At 40.6% G+C, this 12,958-nt stretch overlaps 1 pseudogene; it reads right to left on the reverse strand.

Annotated features, from left to right (window-relative positions):
- Positions 1–6,672: 6,672 nt before the first annotated feature.
- Positions 6,673–12,958, reverse strand: part of LOC115072518 — a 9,695-nt pseudogene continuing 3,409 nt past the window's right edge.

Here is a 12,958-nt window from a genome sequence, read left to right on the forward strand (position 1 = left end):
GTCATAATGCACTGAAGACATCTGACCAATACTATAGCGTATCTGGCTCCTCTTCCGATATTAAAAGGGCTATGTCCCTTCTGTAATTCTCTAGTTGTCTATATCAGAAGGAATTGGTTAACCTCAAATTTATTCAGATAAGCCAAGGGTTAATGCTACTCTCCTTTGCTTAACAAGACAATGTTAACGCAACACCAAAAACCACAGATCATTAGCATGATCTGATCTCAGCAACAACACAAAGTGATTCCACACTTCCAACCAAATGATATTTGGTGTCTAAACATGTTCAACATTAACATTAATTCCTCAAAGAAAATAAATTAGAGCAGCATTTAGAAGGAAGATGCTTACAGTTTCTGAGATAACAACTAATAGAAGTTTATTTATAAAGTATCTTACATGTAGCCTAAATCAAATGAATTTAGAAAAGAGTAAAGTTTTATTGCATCTTATTCCAGGAAGCCAGAAGATGAATCAGGCAGACATGTGGTACAGAGAGCAAACATCTGCATTCTGTGTGGTGTGCAGTAACATTCTCCAGGGCAAATGGATCTCATAGGACTCTAAGAAAGATATGGTTTCTTTATTTCTTATAAAATACAGTGAAAGAGCTTTCAGTCTTAGATGTTCACTGTTATGCCAGTGAGTGATAATTCTATAGTTCACTACTAACCTTGCACACTACCAGTCAGAGAAATATAAAAAAAAGATGAAATCATCAATGATCAGATTTACATAATTAGAACATTATAATGGCCAATGCTAACCAGAATGAGGTAAAAACTAGTGACACTGGCACTTTCACACTTTTCTGATTCCAGTTTCAACTACATTTTGTAACAGATGTCTGTCATAATCTGATACATCTATTCATGATGCTTTCAGTGACCTGTCAATGCCACTGGAAAATAAGACATGAATATATTAGGGTTTGTGTACAAGCATTTTGCTTGACACAAATGTATAATTATTATAAAAAATTAACAAACCTAAAAATAGCCTTTATACCTGTAAAGAGAGAATACTTGAATAGATTATTATATCCATTCTATAAAATAGGAAGTATCTATTTGAAGTAGAGTAATACTAACCCTTGTTAATGTTGAGGGCTATTTATGAAATATACCCAAGTGGATGTTTAGTGACAGAGATGTAGCATGTAAATCCATTTTCCTTTTTCAAATTTTTTTTATTGAATTTTTCATTTATTTCATACAGAATATCTCAATCTTCCATTTTCATTTTTTAAAAGGGTGTGCTGTCTGATGGACTGAGTTTTCTAGAGCAGGTTTTTGTGAGGCTGTTCCTGATGAGCATCTGTGCCCAGTGTTTATGTCCATTTGTTAATGACCTTCCCAACTCAGACACCTGGTTTAAACCACTTTTTCCAAGTCTTTCTGAAGAGTCTCAGTCGCAGAGATCATTTCTGATTGATATGCTTGCTCCACTGAGGAAACTCTGAATAAGGCCAATCCTCATGCTGCATTCAGTAAACCATTTAATGATCTTTATGCTCACAAAGAATTTTTCATTTCAGAAATACAAAAGTTGGCCTATATCTAGTGGCATATGGAAGACTCTCTATTGAACTTCCTAAGCAAAGAAGCAGCAAGGCTTGTCATGCTGTCTCCTGATTGGCTGGTTCCTCCAATGGCTGGGGCCTGACACAGAGCATGGACTATGAAGGGAAGCAGGGCGCCATCTTGGGTTGGAAGCCGGGAGCTGCAGGTAATGCACTGGGGAATGCGCAGCCAGCCCCAGCAGCTCAAAGACAGAATGGACTGACTCCTGTGGACCCAGGGCGAGATTGCTGGCCCCTGAGGCATGAGTGAATGCTAGTGGGGACTATGGTAGCCAGAGTACAGTCTGATATAACGGGCTCTGAGCCGTGCCACCAGAGGCATGGGGCTAGGCACTGGGGTCTCATTCCTTTGCAAGTTAATAAACTCAGATAAAACACTATGGTTTTTCTGATCATGCAGGAGACCCAGAGGGAATTCAGGCCACAAAATTGGTGTAGTTGGCAGGATATGACAAAACTGAGAATGAGTTTTAAAAGGGCGCTGAGAATGAGTTTTAAAAGGGCACTGATGGCAGCACTGATGTGGTTGTTACAACAGGTTACTAAAAAGAGGCCAGTGATGCAGAAGTGTGGGCCACAGCTATGTTGTAAATGTGGGGATATGTTGCAGGTATATGAAGATTTGTTAAAAGTTACCCAAAAGTTAGAAAATCTTTTACCTGCTTTAGAGAGAGCATGGCCACTTTGCATCATAAAGGATGTGTCCCAGGCAGGAAAAACTGAAAAGGCTGAACTGGCAGACCCAGTTGAAGAGCTTAAGAGAGGGAAAAAGGTGGGACACTTTGACTTATGTAAAGTCCAAGGACTCATAGGAAAAGACAGATAATAGTTAAAAGGAAAAAAGCTAACTGTGCTGTAACTAGGAAATATTCCATGCTAGAACTGTTAAAACTAGGAAAAACTTACAAGCAAGGAAGCAGAGAGCTCCTGGCCACATGGCTTATGAGAGTATGGGACATGGGAGCAAATGACATCAGTCTAAGTCCTTCAGAAGCTTCACAGCTGAGTTATATAACCACCCATCCATCCTTGTGATATAGGCTGTTCAACCTAGGCCAATCCGGGGGGGCAGTCCTTAACTGGGTGGCTGGCTGAGGGCATTAAAGATACAGGTTGTCACCAAGGGAGCCTAACATGATTAGCAGGGGCTGGAGGACTATAAAGGAGGGGCAGGCATTCCTGAGAGAACTAGATATGAGAAAATCAATATATGATGTCCAGTTCACTGGGGGCCAGATAAGACTGAGTTCACCAGAGATATGAAAGAAAGCCTAATTCAACTGGGACCTCGAGAATGGTATGGGGCTTTAATGGTTTAACTAAGCCTTTTGGGACAGGATCTTTGTAAAATGAGAGAGACTTTGACAAATCTAAATGATTCTGACCAGCATGTAAAACGTGTCTGTAAAATAACAGAGCACCCTATAAGGGATATAAAAAAGACCAGATGAAAGAAATCGTCCACTCATGTTACTCAAGGACAAATACAGCAAGACTTATGTCAAGCCCAAATCCCTAGAGGAAAAAATTGATAGAAAACCAAATTCGGTACTAAGGTATTTCTGGAAGGTTTTAAAATCAGAAGAACAGTTTACAAAGGACAGTCAAAGGATAACAACTGTACAAGGGATGGTTAAGAATCCCCAAGGATTAAATAAGATGCATTTGTCATCTGATAAAGGCTATACTAGGGATGAAAAAAGATTTTCCCACCAAGTTCTCCCCCAGCAACCTGGTATGGTCAATGGGAAAATGACAGATATGGCTACAGTCAGGAGGCAGACCTAGAGCCTGTCTGACTCAGGGAACCAACAAGTGCAGCAGGGACAGGAGAAACCCCCTGCCTCCTTAGCCCAGTGCAGGGTCAGGCAACTGGGGCCAACACCTGTAAATGTATCAAGAATAAAAGAATATAAAAAGACCCCATGTAAAATCCCCCAAGTGCAAAATGACTCCAAAGAGATAACTAAAAATGGTAAAGAACTGACCAAATTAATGCCTTGTACCCATGCTATGGTACCTAACAAGGACCTATGGAGAAAACAGTTAATAGAAATGGACAAAACCTTTCCATGCTTTGTAAGACCTTGTCTATGAATGATTTAATATATGTTAACTTTCTTTTGAGTGTTTTACAGATGTAAAACCCATTCGAAAGATACCTGAAGAAGCAAAGGCCAGCTATAGTTGTAAGATTCTTGAGAGTTTTATGTAGGTTGTGTAAGATGAGGATAGAGGATCTCAAACTATAAAATTGCAAAGAAAATCTACAGTACCAGGGATGGATTGCCCCCCTATGAGCTGTCGGTCAGAGAGAGATCGTAGAGGTCCTCCAATTCACCAAGGCTATTGCCATTAATGTCGTTTGTACACTAGAAAGGTAGGTAAGTCCCTATTGCTGAAGACACTGCATGTTGTTAGCACGGGAAAAGAAGAAGAGATGGAACTGAGACTAAGCCAAAACACTCCACGCCACTGGATAGATGGCATTCATATTGTCAGGAGGCTCTATACAAATGGTTGGGGAAGAAAGGATCCCCTATAATTCTACTCAACGATGGACCCTGCATGCTGCACACCATGGACATGCTGAGCAATACCTGCAAGTGCAATAATGGCTCAACCAACACACATACAACTGACAAATTTCTAATTGCATAAGGCCTGCTCCCAGGGGTGGAACACGCATCTGGTGTTCTAGACCAGGCCAATGCCTTGTGTCAAGACAAGCTATAGGCCTTAATGGAGAAGCGATCATGAGTATATGAGTTTAATGAGTATAGCACACCTGCTGGGATATCTTCTAGGCATTTATATTTACTTTCATGTTTGTTTAAATGTGTCTACTTCCTTCCATTTGTCTTTATAGTAGAAGAAACACCACTGAGATAGATCAATGGCCAAGGCCTAAATATGACTAATGGGGGGGCCCCAAGAAGCCACTATCTCACCATGATACAAGAGAGATCGCCCTACACCTATCACCCCCTCCAAAGCTCAGGGACTTTAGCAGAAGTTGGATGGAAAGATTGTAAGCATGGAGGAAAAGGGTGGAGTGTCTCCCAATTGGCTGGTTCCTCCAATGGGAAGGGCCTGACACAAAGCATGGACTATGAAGGGAAGCTGGGAGCCATCTTGGGATGGAAGCCAGGAGCCGTGGGTAGCACGTGCGACTTGGGGAATGCGCAGCCAGCCACAGTAGCTCAAAGACAGAATGGATAGAATCTTGTGGACCTGGGGCAAGATCACTGGCCCCTGAGGCATGAGCGAATGCTAGCAGGGACTATGGTAGCTGGGGCGTGGTCTGATATGACAGACTCTGAGCTGTGCCACCAGAGACGTGGGGCTAGGCACTGGGTTCTCATTCCTTTGTAAGTTAATAAACTCACATAAAATATATTATATGGTTTGTGTGATCATGCAGGAGACCCAGAGGGACTTCGGGCCACACATGCCCAGGGACATTTTTTGTTACAATGGTAAAAGCATTTACAGGACCCAGTGACAGGGACACTTACATATGCTGTGCTCTTCCACATCCACACACTCATGAGCAGCAATGGTGGACCCAGCTCTCTATATTCATCCATGGCCTCCAAACTTTAGCCCCTCATACAGACACTCCTCTGTCATCTAGGAACCAGAGGTAAATGCCTGTCCACTCAGTTCAGAATGGTATACCAAAATACCATAGACCTTGAGTGAATGAAAATACAAGCATCAGCTTTTCATAACTTCAGCTTGAATCTGGAAATCCAAGATCAAGGTCCAGCATGGTCAAGTTCTGGTGCTGCAGACCATTGTCTTCTTATTATATCATTCCACTTGGGGGAAAAAGCTATCTAGCCCTTTGGTCTCTTCCTATAAGATCACGAACTCAAATCCTGAGGGCTTCATCTTCATAGTTTAATCACCTCCTAAGAACCTCACCTTCTGACACCATCACTGTGGGGATTAAAGTCTCAACATATGAAGTAGATGGGGCAAAGATGCAAGCTTTCCATCTCTACAACATTCTTCCTGCTGTGTTCATTCATTCTTCTTGGTAAATGCACCTTTTTCTTGTTGTGACAAGGTAGGACATTTAGGACTGGGATTGGTGAAAGAGATAGGAGAGGAAGCCATTTAGCACTTTGGGTTCTCAGCCAAACAGTTAAAACCATAACCACAGAGTTCTATTCTTTTTTCTAGGATCCTATATTGGGGTAGAAATAAGGCATTGCTTTTCCTTGCATTGTCTGAATGAGAATATTATCTTCTTAAGCAGCATAGGGACGGTAGCTGCCTGAATGCCAAGCTGTGATTGAGCACCTGTCTATTTATGAATTAGTATCAGTCTGCCTTTAATGAAAATTATATTTTGACATACAGAAGTTTAAAAGTTCTTGCAAGGGACAATTTTAGGATACAGCAGTTTTCAAAAAGCTTTTCTCAATCCATTGTGTTGTTTAATAATGATGAATCTATTTTTAAAAATATTATCAGAATTTACTTGGTTTTTCATGGACCAAGTAAATCAGAATTTACTTGGTGTTTCCATTATTAAACACCATAATGGATTGATAAAGTTTTTTTAATTACTGTATTACCAAAAGCGATTTGTAGTATCAATAAAGCCCTCCTCAAAATCCCGGTGGCTTTCTTTGTAGAACTAGAAAAAATAATTCCAGTATTCATACTGAAGCAAAATATCTATCCTGAATAGCTCAGACAATCCTTAACAGAAAGAGCAATGCTGCAGTTATCGCAAGAGCTGATCTCATATTATATCATGGAGACATAGTAACAAACAGCCTGGAACTGGCCCCAAAACAGACATGTAGACCAACAAAATTGAATAGAGAACCCACACAGAGGTCACGTAATTTTTGACATAGGAATTGAAAATAAACATGGGAAAAATAATATTTTCAACAGATGGTGCTGGCAAAACTGGATTTCTACATGTAGAAGAAGGAAATTGGATTCATATTTCTCTCCCTGCACAAAAATCAATTCAAGATGGACCAAAGACCTGAAACTGAGAAAGTGCTAGAGGAAAAACAGTTAAAATACTTCAAGCTATAAGCACAAAGAGATAAAATGCTTCAAGCTATAAGCACAAAGAGATAAAATGCTTCAAGCTATAAGCATAGACAAAGATTTCTGAAAAAAACTTCATAGTTAGGAAATAACCCCAACAGCTGACAAAGAGAAATACATGAAATTTTAAAATATCTCCCTAACATAGAAACAAACCAGTATAAAAGAAACATCTACAGAATGTGGAAGAATCGTTGCCAACTACACACTAGACAGGGGATTAGTAGACATATAAAGAACTATAAAGATTTAACACTGAAACTCAAATCATCCATTCGTTACATGGGCTAATGAACTGAATATAGATAGGCTATAAGAGAAGAAACGTAAATGGTCAATAAATACTTTAAAAGTGTTCAACACCCTTAACCATCAAGGAAATGCAAATTAAAACTGCTTTGAGATTTCATGCACCTCAATCAGAATGGCTATCATCAAGAAAACAGATGACAACAAATTCTGGCAAGGACGAAGGGAAAGGGAAACTACCATTCACAGCTGGTAGGCCTGTTAACACATTCAGCTACCTTGGAAATAAGTATGGAGATTACTTAGAAAATTAAAAATAGAAATTTCAGATGACCCAGTTACACCTGTCTTGGGTCTATATACCCAAAAGATTCTAAGTCAACACACCTCAGAGGTATTTGCACATCTGTGTTTACCGCTGCAGTATTCACAACAGCCAGCCAATGGAACCAGTCTAGCTGTCCATTAACTGATGACTAGATAAGAAAAATACAGCACAGACACACCATGTATTTTATGCAGCTGTAACAAATGGAATCATGGGGCTGGAGAGATAACTCAGCAGTTAAGAGCACTGGCTGCTCTTGCAGAGAACTTGGTTTCAGGTCCTAGCACCCACATGGTGGCTCACAACTGTCCATATTCAGTTCCAGAGGATTCAATGCCCTCTTTTGACCTCCACAGGCATTGCATAACATGGGCCCCCTTCTGACCTACATGGCATTACATGACACAGGTGCACTTACACTCATACACATAAAGTAAAAATAATAAATAATTTTTTAATGGACATGGTGGTGCATGCCTTTAATCCCAGCACTCAGGAGGCAGAGGCAGGAGAATCTCTGTGAGTTCAAAGTCATCCTGCTCTACATAGTGAGTTCCAGGCCAGCTGGGGATATAGAGTGTTGCCAGAGTTCTTTTGGGGTCTCTTGCACTATCAGACAACCCATATAACATATTTTTATGTGAATTTATTATAGTTTATATCATGGGGGGTGGAGAAACTTACAGAGACTTATGGTCTGCACCCAGCTTTTGTACGTCTGCTCCTGCCCACAGTCTCCATTAACTATTGAATCATGGCATTTACAGGGAAATTAGTGGAACAGGAAATCATTATGTTAAGCAAACTAAGGCAGACTTAGACAAATGCCGCATGTTAAAATCTACATTTTAAATTATATATGTGTGCATATGTATATATAGGTGAGGAGAGGAGAGGAAGAGTTTTTTTTAAGATTTATTTTTAATTTTATTTTTGTGTATGTACTTGAGTGAGTTTATGTCACCACATGCATGCAGGTGCCCATGGAGGTGAGAGGATGTTGGATCCCCTGGAGCTGGAATTACAGGTAGTTGTGGGTCACTGATGTGGACGCTGGGCACTGAACCCGGTTCCTCTGTAAAAGAAATAAATGCTTTTAACTACTGCGCCATCTCTCCAGCCCTAAGGAACAGACCCTAGGGGAGGAAAGGAAAAGAGAGGATTGTATGATCAGAAAGCAGAAGGGGGTATGACTGAGGAAAGAAAAAGAAACATCCTGAAAGTGGAAGGGAGCTAGAAGAGGGCTATTGGAGAGGGGAATGAAGGAACTCAAAGTGCCATGACACATATTTATGAAAATAAGATGAAAACTTAGTACTTCTTATACTAACCTAAACAATTTTTTTTAAAAAAACAAAAAAGCACAATCTCTCAAAAGCAATAAAACACACACACACACCAAAAAAAAAAATCAAAAGACATTTACCTTTGTTACTTTTACTACCAAAGTAATAAATGTTGATATCTCAGGTATCAGACAGAGGAAGACTACTATTCTCCCACTAGAGAACAGCCTGGAGGCCAAGGTGTACCCCAGCCCTCCCATCAATGTACAGAAACTGCTGCCTTTGCTGCTGTCCTGGAAGGATTAGAGTAAGACAGTGGCACAGGCTCGAAACTACTGCTATTTACTGAAGAAGCATAAAGAATCTGATTCCCTATAAGAGAGAGAAGGCCAGTGAAAGGGAATGGGCACAGAAGAATGCTGAGAGCATCTCTCCGTTGTTCGCACTACACATCTGTAACCTCACCACTAAATACTTGACATGTAACACTGTCTCATTAGAAGGATGAGCTGTTGGTGGAGGTATTTAATTTTAGCAGCTCATTCTTTGCTTTGAGTATGATTCATCCTATTTGTTTTGAGCTTTTGGCTTTATTTTAGGAAGCAGATGTTTAACCTCATGTTCCTTGAGCTAGTAATCTCTATAATTAAGAGTTTGGAAAGAATACTAGAAGGGGACCAACGTATTTTGGGGATAAATTTATATCTGCGCGTGGGAAATGTATTTCCTTCTGATTACCTTAATTATCAACTTAAGCATCTATAGCATTTGTTCAGCATTTAAATTTTCACAACAATCTCACTTGAAAAATAGGCTGCAGTTGCTTGATTTCTTCCAAATGAATTTTCTGATTTTACTTCTGTATTTGCAACCAGAAAATTCTCATGGACTATTTTCAAGTTTTAATGTATACCTCAGACTAAGCTCAGTTCACATTGGCTCTTCTACATGAACAATGAAGCCCTAAGATTTCAAACAGCACACTCAAAGTTAGGTAATCAATGAACTGTCCTCCATTTTAAAGACCCTTCTGCAACATGGAGACTCCCAGATCACCACGATGGAGACAGAGAATGTGGGAGATCCTATGTGGATCAGGATGTAAAGCACTAGGCTTCCTTTTCCCCAGTACTAATGAGCAGATGCATAGCAGTGTAGCTGTCAGGGAAGCTGGGGCAGGTAGAAGCTGCATGTTTGGTAAGTACTGGCAGCTTCCACAATCAGTATAGCAGTTTATAAATTTATACCGGTAAAAATCAACAGCTATCTAATTGGTCTCAAGGCACTCAATGGGAGGGAACTCATGTGTGGCACTGTAAACATAGCCACACATGGGTGGAGAGGTCATAGATATTGGAGAAAAACTTTGCTCATACCCCTAAAGCAATGTAATTTCTTACTGTATTCTAAATATGCATCCTTATATTTACAGACAAGAGTACCTCTCACCATTCATTAAAGAAACTTCTTTTTGCAACAGATGGAGACTATTACAAAGTTCCACAACTGATAAAACTCAGAGAATCACTGACTGTGAGTGCTCAACCTTAAGTGACACATCTACAATGCAACCTCTACACCTAAGAATTAGGAAACATCATGGAAGAGAGTCAGAAAGAATGTAAGAACCAGAGGAACAAGGCAAGGCACCTGCTGCTAGTTAATGCAATCTAGAAATGTTAGGAAAGCTATACCAATAAATCTCCATGGTATGGTCGTCTAACAAGACCTGCATAATGACAAAACAAGATGACATGCCAAGGTGGATGGAGGGAAGGTCACAGAGTCCCATCTCAAGATGAAGAGCTGCAGACAATCAGTGGATGCTGAGGGAGGGAGAATCAATTTTCTTAGGGAACGATTATCTAATCCCAAGTGGGCAGCCTTAAACACAGGTACACATGAAACACCAGTAAATGGACTCAGTGCATTGCGTATGTTTGTGTGTGTGTGTGTTTATAGATGAATGCATGTGCATGTAACAATAACAAAGAAGAGGACAAGGAATTGAGAAGGAATGGGCAAACATGGGAGGAGTTGATAGGAGATTGGGAAGGATGGAAATAATGCAAAGATGGTACTCATGTATGAATTCTCAAAGGTAAAAAAGTTAATTAAAAAAATTACAACAGGGGGCTGGAGAGATGGCTTAGCCATTAAGAGCACTGACTGCTCTTGCAGAGGACCTGGGTTCAGTTCCCAACACCCATGTAGTGACTAACAACCATCCTAACTCCAGTTCCAGGGGATCCAATGCCCTCTTCTGACCTCCATGGGCATTGCATGACATGAGTGCCCTCACATACATGCAGGCAATACATTCAAACACATAAAATGTAAAAATAATAAATAAAATAATTTAAAATGTTTATATCAAAGTGCATTGGGGACACAAATTTGACTCTATAGGCATATACATATACATATACATATATTTACATATATATATTTACACACACACATATATATGCATAAACATATAGATAATATCTAGGCCCATGGTTTGAGAGGGAACAGTCCCTCATGTCAGAGAAGATGAGTTCATAGTGATAGGACCATAAGGCTGGGATTCCTTACATTGTGGTAAGCCAGCAAGCAGAGAGTTCAAATGGGAAGTACCACTCCCTGCAGTGACCCACTTCCTGCAGCCACCCACTTCCTGCAGCCAGGCCCTACCTCCTAAAATAGTGACATCAGCTAGGGATCAAGTATTCAAACACAGAAGCCTATGGGGGTCATTTTACTTCTAAAACACAATACTACAAAAGGTACTGGTTCTTACTAGAGCATCTGACATAGGGAGACTATATTGCCTTCATGTGGAGTGGGCAATGCATTTGGAGTGAAGTCTCCAAGTGGCCCATGGGAAAGTAGAGAGCTAAGGAAGATACGTAGCAGAATGGAAGTGTGGGAAAAGAGATCGGTACTCAAATAAGAGGCCTATAAAATTAAGTTTGTGTTCCCAAATGTCCTTTGGTGTGGGTTCATTCAGTGGAGCCTGGTCAACCTACCAAGAGTCTCACCCTTAAATGAGACTGACTCTCCCCTTCCCAGAATCCACTGATTACCCATAGTTCCTCAGGTAGGGTTGGGGTTTCTTCCCCACTTCCCCACGTCTATACTGGGATTTTGCCTAGTTTGAGCTTGGATGGACTTACGCATGCTGTGAGTTCATATGAGTAACAGACCAACTGTCTGGAAAACTCTGCTGCTCTGTGGTCATCCACCTCCTCTGGCTTTTACAATCTTCTGCCCCCTCTTCTGTAATGACACTTGAGCTTTGGGAGGAAGAAGTTTGATTTAGGGATAAGCAGTCTGCAGCCTAATAAGAGGCTTTCGAATGCCTAGATTTTCAGTTCCAGAAACCCTTCCCTCACTCTTATTGCATATAACTGCCAGGATATTCTTTCCTCTTCTCCATTTGTAATGACTAGAGAACTCCATTCTGTACAAAGTAGCCACGTTAGACTTTAAAAATCAGAGAGGCAGCCAGTTCAAGGTCTGAATTTAGTTCCAGTAAGTCACTCCCCCCAGAAATTTGTTTTCCTTTTAGAAATAGCTGAGCACAGAAAGGAATATCGCCACCCAGACATTGCAACCGTGTTTCTTGCTGTCAAGGTCTCTATTCATCTGTGAAGAAAATTGCTAACAACTGCTTGTTTTGGCTTCTGTAAACTTGCTTCTTGCAACATTTAAGGGTCAGTGTGACCCCACTGTCCTTGCAACTGCTTGTGGTCTCTGCCTTTAGAAAAGATTCCTTTCCCCTCCTGGCTTCACTGCAGTCCCTTATCTGGCCTCGAGACTGTCAGTCTTGCTGCAGCAATGAAATTTGGCTAATTAAAATCTGAATTGGGTCTGGTGGTCTTTTCCCAGTGGTCTTGAACTCTGTAACACATTTGCCTTGTTTGTCATAACCAAGCACAATTGAGGTGGCGGGGTGGGGGCTGAATACTTAATCAAACAACAAAATAAAAGAAGCAAAAGATTAATGTTGCCCTTTATAGGGAAAAAGCAGCACACCCAAAGACTTTAGACAATTACACCTGAGGCCTGCCTCTGTCACAAATAATAGAAAGATGAGTAAAACAGTCCATGGCTTGAAGTAACTGAGGAGGAAGTAATGTCTATGTGTAACATAACATGGGACAAAAAGGCTTTATGAACACAGCATCATGAACCTTAATGTGCTCTCTGCCTTGGAGAGATGGGGAATGGCTGACTAAGTGATATTGCTGTCTAAAACAAAACAGAAGTCAAATAATTCTGAATAGGATGATTCGGACCAGAAGAGACAGTGCTGGAAATGTGGTCTGGGACAAGACTGCAGGGGTCTCAATCCACGTTAAGAGAGCTGACCATTACTGACAATGATAGCAATCCATTACAGATTTGAAGCAAACTAAAACAAGTGTTGAGAGCATGCAGGGA

The sequence above is a fragment of the Nannospalax galili genome, unplaced genomic scaffold (assembly GCF_000622305.1).
Source record: "Nannospalax galili isolate Female #2095 unplaced genomic scaffold, S.galili_v1.0 scaffold1282, whole genome shotgun sequence".
NCBI lineage: Eukaryota > Metazoa > Chordata > Mammalia > Rodentia > Spalacidae > Nannospalax > Nannospalax galili.